The 8,768-nt window shown below is 33.6% G+C and overlaps 1 protein-coding gene across 3 annotated transcripts in view; it reads right to left on the bottom strand.

Annotated features, from left to right (window-relative positions):
• Nucleotides 1–4,935: 4,935 nt before the first annotated feature.
• Nucleotides 4,936–8,768, bottom strand: part of LOC139982715 (serine/threonine-protein kinase Nek3-like) — a 48,706-nt gene continuing 44,873 nt past the window's right edge. Inside the window, exons 15-16 of one of the 3 annotated variants that reach the window (XM_071995788.1) lie at nucleotides 8,429–8,462; nucleotides 4,936–6,433 (exon numbers count right to left, since the gene is read on the bottom strand). The gene's annotated coding sequence lies outside the window, so the exon portion shown is untranslated. The remainder of the gene's footprint in view (nucleotides 6,434–8,428; nucleotides 8,463–8,768) is intronic. The other 2 variants (XM_071995790.1, XM_071995789.1) reach the window with 2 other exon arrangements.

Here is an 8,768-nt window from a genome sequence, read left to right as displayed (position 1 = left end):
ATTTCTTTAAGGCTGTCAGGAAGCTTATTCCACAATTTAGGTCCAGCCTTGGCAAACGAGCGATACCCATACGAGGATTTAAATCCAGGCTCTATCAATAATGTATTTCTGCTACTGTCAGAGGTTACCAATATATCATGGATATATTTAGGACCCAGTCCTCTAACAGACTTAAACACAATCAAAATTATTTTAAAGTACACCCTCTCCTTGATTTTAAGCCAATGAAGATCATGGAATAGATCAGTCACATGATCATATCTACTTTTACCATATATCAATCTTGCAGCAAAATTTTGAATGCATATGAGTATTCAATCGTTTAAGAACATCTCTTTCAATCAATTTACCAAAAAAAAAAAAAATGTAGATCGGTCTATAATTTTTAAAGTTGTTATGGTCTAAGCCATTCCCGTTGATGACAGGAGAAATATCTGCAAGTTTTAGACCATCCATGCTGCCAGTGATGACAGACAAATTAACGAGATGACATATGCAAGGAAGAAGAAAATCAATATTACTTTTTAGGAGATCTCTCGGAAATATGTCACAAGGGGAGCAATTAATTCCAGTATCATTAATTATCTCCCTTAACTCATCAATACTGGTAGGTTCAAACTGAGATAACACAACTCCACGAAAAGCATTATCAAGCTGTTCAGAATCTCTGTCAATGTCCTGAAAATTAGACCGTATTTGTGCTATTTTGTCGTTAAAATACTCATTAAAGTCATTTGTAAGAGTTTGTAGAGAAACAGTAGGTGGAAGGATTTTGGGTTGATATTTATCAAGGAAATTATGCACAAATTTGTAAAGGGCTTTGGAATTCCCCTCACAATTTTGGAACTTGATTCTAAAGAAATCCCTTTTCTTTGAACGAGCCATTGTCGTAGTGTCCTTTCTAACTTGAAGATAGACATCTTTGTCAACAGTTAGACCAGAGTTATGCCATCTCCTTTCTGCTTTCCTGCGAAGACGCCGCTGATTTACATAATCAGTGTCAAACCAAGGTGCCGTGTTAACAACTTTTATTCTTCTGGTCACTAGTGGGGCATGTTTATCTATTATCAAAGCGATTTCTGAATTATATATGTCAACTGCATCTTTGAAATTCGTAGTCACTGCTTCGTAGTTGGAAAATTCACGGTTTATATCACAGGAAAGGGCTTTTGCATCAACAGACTTCACGTTTCCAAAGGATATATCTTTTTACTGATGCTGATCGCAGCTGAGTAAAACATATATATATATATATATATATATATATATATATATATATATATATATATATATATATATATATATATATATATATATATATATATATATATATATATATATATATATATATATATATATATAAATATAAATAAAGATATAAATATATAGATATATAATTTGAAAACATTGTCAAACAGTAACAAACAGTACATTTTTAAAAATGTTACATTTGTTATAAAATATATTTGCTGATGATACATCAAAATTAGTTTTGAACCGATACAGGTGTTGTATCATATTTTTAGAAGACTTTATCATAAATACGGAATGATAAAGACAGAGACATCTGTAATCTAACTTATGGTGTTTTCGTAGTAACAACTGATATTTTAATTCCTGCTGTAGCTTACAAAAGACTTTCCAGCCATATGAAATCGATGACGATAACGTTTGGGCTGCACCAATCCAAACACACGAAACTAGCAAAAAAGTTTCATTATACCCATGTATGGTAGATATGAAAGGATATAGGTGGGACAATTATAAAGTGATCGTCTTACTGAAAGTGACCATGTTTGTTTCTACTTCCCAGTTAGAAATACGTTGCTTTTTTATAAACAATTCATATGGGTTTTCTGATCAATATCAATATGAGAGCTATACACGGATATGTAAGAAGCATATCCTGATGGTTTTGTAGCATAAAGCAAAAACTATCCCTGAATGTTATGTGCAGCAGTTAAAAGGGAAAATAAAACCTTATTAGAATGGAATCTCTCACCACACCTAGAGAACTAAAATGACTCTCATACATATGAAATTATTAATGTGCTGTTTATTAAACAATCATACAGTTGTATGATTCAATCCAACCTCGACAGTTGAGAGTGGTAGACTATCCCACTCTCTACCCCACCCCACCCCCTGTTCCTGTGTTCTGGTACTTACATAACGGTATAACTGTTCTATGCATTTCCTTGCAAAAGATATAAAGACTTCTATCTATCCAACTATTATCGAGCGAGTTTAGTTTGTTGATAGGATGTCAAATTGTGAATCCGAGACTTTTATTTGATTAAGTATAGAATTGTGCAAATAGTGTATGATATCAGACATAAACACAGCGTCAATCTGTCCTTGGTTTAGTTGTCCAAATCATTGTATTATATTGCAAATTGAGGTTTCTGTTTAATTGCGATGATTTGCCAAATGTCTGCCGTCTTACGGCCTCTTTATTCAATATATTTTGAAATCTGAGATCATACCTGTCATTAACATTACATTGTACATCTTGCCATATAAATGGCCAATGGGATGGATGAGACAACAATAAGTATTGTCTCACATTCGAAGTTATTCTAAAACATAGCAATCAATAAACAAAACAACCACATTTTACATCAATCTCTTAACCCTCTGGATAATAGTTCAATATAAGTGCCTAGTCTACGATGGGTTATGGTGTTAATGAGGATGATACTTTCCTATTCACAGTCAAATGGTCTCCGTTCAAAGATGAAGCATACAATCTTGACATATATTCCAAACGTTGGAAGGTAAGCATAAATTATGTTACTTTCTACTAGTTTCTTTCCTGGTTGTTACATATTTTTAATTAACAAGGCTGCCCCTCTATGAACATTACTTTGAATATATAATATAATAAACGTTGCATAAAAATCTACCAAATAAACGTGAAAGTGTGAACATGACTGAACGTCGTTTCACCATCTACAATAATATACAATATTCATCAGCGTTTTTATGATATACATGACATGATCGGGCCTTTGAATAACTAGTCAACTAGTGTTAACATAATTTCCAGTGATTTGTTGTATTTGGGAGGAATGAAGTCGGAAATGTACTGTAAGAGAAGGGGTCGTTTTCAAGTTACCGCCCAAGTTTTATAGAAGGGTTAACATGGTTAAATATTATGTAATTTCTACAAGATTTAAGGACAAACGTGAAGTGTGTGTTACTAATACACGTAAGAAGGACTTTTTTTTTTACTTTTGGAAGGTGCGAAATGATGTAATGTCTTTAATTGAGAGACTCTGGACTACTCCAACAGTATTTATATAATTGTAACAATTGCTCTATCGAAAAAAAACTTCTTATTCTTAAAAAAAAATACCACATTATGAATGGTTCTTACTGTATTTATTTATATAGATTCCGATATTCTTCTTTGAATATAACTGAATTTAGAGTAAAATTTTCAAGGCTCAAATTCTACTTCCCTTTCTGCAGACAACACCAGACTACACGTTTCTTACTGAAGAAGACTACAAAAATCAGCTACCGGATAGCTCTTTTATGATTATCTTCATGCTTACTCCACGTAGAAATAACTCATAAATTACAACCAATGAAACACAAAATATCACAACAGAATTTACGGTTTTTCCCTCACAAAGTATTTACCATGTTTTCCTTGTTGACTTTTTGGGATTCACTACCTTTTTTTAACTTCTACCCATTTAATTAAGAAGACAATATCGGTAACCAAACGAATGTCAGTAACATAACTCAGCGGATCCAGTATTTATATTGAAGGAATATTAGCATGGGGTCGTTGATGCTTATTCCTTCAGAGCAACGTTAATGAATTTGTAAACTCTATTTTCACGTCGTAGCTAAGATTGGTCGAATAACAACGTTTAAAACGTTGGGAAATGTTAAACGATTGGGACGGGGTAGGGTGGGGGAGATTGAGGGTGAATACACGCACACTTTTCTGGATGGGAACCTGATAAAAAGTAGCCAAAGCGCAAATAAGTGACAATCCTGCCGTGAGTACTTGGTCATATCCAATCATTAGAATGTCAAAGCTTTGGATCCCGCGCTTATAAATGGGTGCTAAGAAATCAGTCACAATTAAGTTTTGTTAAATGTTTTCATTATTAAATATTATCATGGATTCTTATTCCACTTATATTGGTCAATATTTTTTTTCCTCTCACCTCTAGTCTACGCGATACGGCAACAAAGGTAAGACTCTTCATATTTACCAGTTAACTGTTTATTCAAAAATAATAAAAATCGAATAGAATATGCAGATTAGACACTTATTATTAAACTATCTGTTTCAGTACATATCATGTTGCTAATATATACTGGGTCAAGCTTCGGAAAAGTCCAAATATATAGTCTAAAAACTCTGCATAAAAGTATGTTTTATAAGTTAATCAATGACAATTAGTTGACATTTTAGTACCTGAAGGTATAGTGTCTATAATATGTTTTAATGTAATAAAATTCTTCCAGTTAGAATCAACTTCGAGGAGGAGCGTGGTGGGGTATATTTCCCTGTGTATATACCGCCTGCGTGATGATGGGTATTAAATATGTTACGTGCCGCTGGGAGATTTTGTGTCCAGTCCGCGTGGTTAAATTAATCCCGTGAAGAATTGAAATACTACATCATACAGGAGATCATACACTGTTGTATGCAAATTGTCTATGAGTTGAAAACCGTAAGCCACAATTAAGTAGCTTATATTCACACCATCAGCTAAATATACCTAGTTGATCATTTTGAGCTATATAGTTCCACGGGCAGAACTAATATGATTTTGAAAGCTTAACGGGCTGACAAAAGTTAACCCACGGGTCACATCTCAACCACCTTTGTTTTCTCTCTGTAATCTCGTAGCCCCAAGTTAACCACCAATACGAGAGTCAAATTTAGAAAGCAAAAATACATCCCTGTTTTACTATATTTCTTTTGCTTTAATAGTATTTATTTGATTCTCTCTTCTTCTACAGATGACAACATGAATGATAAGAGCCAACATTGAAACTAGCTTTGATCATGGACAATGTCTTGAACTGTCATGTGATGACTTCATTCCCGTTAGTTATGTCAAACGTTGAGAGAAACATTGGACGAACTGCCGATGATCTCACGAGAATAGGCGCTACCCGTTGGCATAAGAAGCAATAAATCTATATGAAACCATATCTGAAGATCGTATTGTAGAGATGATATTTCTTTTAACTTTAGTGAATTATTCTCAAAGGTTACACATTTGGATATCTTTAAAAGTGGTTCGTTTATTAAGACAGTAAGTTAATAAAGCCTACATTAATACAATTTGAAAATGCAATAAGTCGTGCGTGAAAAATCCAACTGAAGAAACTAAAGTAGTTATGACAGTTATATGCATGAGTGTACCTAAATGGTACTTACCAGGCTCGTGCGACGTGATGCAAATATTACAAGGTAGATAATACAAGATGTAATATACGATGTTTTCGCACGAGAACTCGAACGAGGGATCTGATCCTCCTCTTATCTGGAGATTCAGTTCCTAGTGCGAAAGGTATCGCACTGATGACATATGACGTGCTTGAACCTGATGTAAGGGTCCACACAACCACTACATGTAGAACCATCGACGTTATTTTACCGAATTTCTTCATAAACTCCTTTTTTTTCTCATAATCAGCAGAGGATCCAATGGGATCATAATATGAGTGGAGTGAAAGTTAACTGAAATAGTTAAAGATTATCGAAGAATTGCGATTAAACGTTAGCTCTTTTACAGAAGTATATATAGCTTTTCTGTGTACATATGTATTGAATGAACACTAACTAAGTAAAACTAAAATGAGAATAGAAATAAAAAGGTTAAAGACGACATCTACGACATCTACTTTATCATGTGAATTTTCTTAATAAGACAGAGATGTTTCACCCAATTGTTAATAGATACATTGCTTGTGTACCAGTGCTATTTTAAACCAGCCTATACTAGTTTAGCCCATTGTCTGCAATTATGAATGTTTATGAAAAATGCGTTTCATGGTTCCAAAGGAGACATGCCTGTGCAAAATTCTCATCAGGCTCAAGTTACCTGATATGCATGTGGATATTCCATTAGCAACTATTGTGAAGCATCCTTGTGTTAATACATAAGTTGATGGGGAAAATAAGCCTATTTGTTGGATAAGGGATTTGCTTGATTACCAAATTCTAACTTTGCATTTTGAAATCGGAGTAGAACATTGGTCTTGTCGTAATTCGGATGGTTTCAAGAACTGTTTCAATTCGTAACTGTCAAAGAAAATGCGATACCTTTTTTAATTAATTTTTAATTTTTTAAGCTGTTAATGTATGTGCTTTGTTTGGTGCGTGCCCATTGAACTATCGCCTTAAGGCCCAAGCGATCCATGTCGTGGTTTCCATCATCTTCATATCATCGGCCTGTGTGACGAACAAGAGGAAGAACTATAATCACAAAACATGATTTCTCCTTCCTTAAGAATGTTACAAAATTTTAATGCAGCCGTTTGATATTCTCTCCAATAAATAAAAACCATATTTCGGCAATTTCATTACACTGAAAGAGGATTACAATCGATCGGACTCAAACACTTAATCCTTCCTTTTATCGTGAGGTAGCGGGTGACCCACTTTAAACTTCTTGTCGTTTTTTTATAAATGTTTCCAGTCTGATTCTGCTTCAAAGTAGTTGTATGTAAGTTCATAAATATTTCTAGTATGCTTTTATCACAACGTTCTACGTTAATATTCCCTTGAATTGGATTGTAGCTGAAAAGTTAAACATGTATTATCAACTTATAATATCGTTTAAAAGTCGTAAAGTGTATTAGTTATCTAACGATGACGTGTTACGTCTGATGATTAAATACATTATGTTCAGGAAGATTTGGAAACTAAATGAATAAATATATTAACATCTATTGATATGGATTTATTTATGTTAAAGTCGTTGTAATAATATCGTACAGGACAATATCATCCACCTTCCATTATATATCATTGTTACATTACTTTATGACCCGATGTCTAAACTTAAAAGTTTAATATCATTATATATTATTATATATAGCATTGTCAGCTGAATAAACTTAGCCATATTTTTTAACGAGTCCATAGATTCTAAAAACTTCAATCAAAACTTGCAAGCCTCGCCCAACAGATTATGCGGCTATCAAATCTCTCTGCTTAGTTTTCGACCGTTAGGCCTAGGAATAACTTTCACTTTCGTTGCTAGCCCGTGTTAGGTCGTTTCTCTTGAATAGTACCTTTCTTTCAGTCTTACCGATGAAGCTTACAAAATTGTGTGATTTTCTTCCTTTGCATGGAATAAACAGGTGTTTTCAGACGTTTACTCCGTAAAATTGAATAACAAAAGTGGACGATACAAGTATATATAAGTTACATGTGTGTAATAAACATGCTGATATCGTCGCAGTGACTTTACCGTAAATCGTTTGCGCCATGTGAGTGACAGAAAATTACTTTCTTTCTTTCTTTCACTTGCGACAGTTTTTCTCTATTGAATTCACCTGGTCAGAGTGCATTTATAATAAATACACTGAATATTATGACTGAATATATATATATATTTATATGGATATAGATATAGATATATATATTTTTATATATATATATATATATATATATATATATATATATATATATATATATATATATATATATATAAAACTATTGAAAAGCAGTGCTTCTGCACTGAGCAAGACAACCCTCACTAAAGATGATAATAATAATTAAACATAAAACATGCCCTTGTATTGGAATTTAGCATGATGTCGTTAACAAGTCATTAAGTATTAATGATGTGTTACAGCTGACGATTAAATACATTATATTCAGGAGTATTTTGAAAGGATAAATAAATTACCATGTATTGGCATGGCTTTATTTATGTTCAAGACGTTTGAACTCATATCGTACAGGACAATTTCATTCACTTTCCATTATATATCATTTAAATTACTTTATAACCCGATGTCCGAACTAAAAGTTTGAGTGTTGGAGTTTTGGAGTGTTAGCTCAGTGGTTAACGCCGGTGCCTTTCAATCATAAGGTCCCTGGTTCGATTCACTCCTAGATTAATGTATGTCGTCCAGTTACAGAGTTGTTGACGATTAACAATTCATAATCATGGACGTTAAATATAAATCTAAGAGACTGACTTCGGTTAGCTTGCGGCTTTGATAAGCCAATGAGGCTTCTTCGCGAGTTCCTGCTTGCAGGAAGATCTAACATACATACACCCATACATACATACAAAGTTTTATTTCTTCAAAGAACGAAAGGTTAAGATACTAGACTGGATACTACAGTTAAACGGCTAAAAGTAGCTGCTAGTCCTCTCTCTCATTATATGTGAACAAAATGTACTACGATGTTATAATGGTATTAACTTACGGCCGATAGACGACAGGGTGAGGAAATGCTGAAACTGCCAAAGAAAAAAAGACAGGTTGTTAAGGTTGAGGCACAGTTGTGAAGCAATCACGTGATCTTCTAAAAACTAATATCACTATGTTAAATGTGAAATAAAATAATTTAACGTAAGTATTCTTAATTATTTTGGACAACACTAATTTAGTAATCACGGTAGCAGCGGATGCAGAAAATAACCGTCTCCAGTTGGCCCCTAATGTGCGGGTCCAAACCTGTTTTTCGGGGTGGGGGTGGGGTGGGAATGAAAGACTGCATTTGAAATGGTCCTAACCGCGAAATTGATAACATAGGGCTAAGCTAG

This window comes from Apostichopus japonicus, chromosome 16 (genome assembly GCF_037975245.1).
Source record: "Apostichopus japonicus isolate 1M-3 chromosome 16, ASM3797524v1, whole genome shotgun sequence".
In the NCBI taxonomy this organism is placed as follows: domain Eukaryota; kingdom Metazoa; phylum Echinodermata; class Holothuroidea; order Aspidochirotida; family Stichopodidae; genus Apostichopus; species Apostichopus japonicus.
Note: the sequence above shows the minus strand (reverse complement) of the source record. Positions and strands in the feature narration are given on the sequence as shown.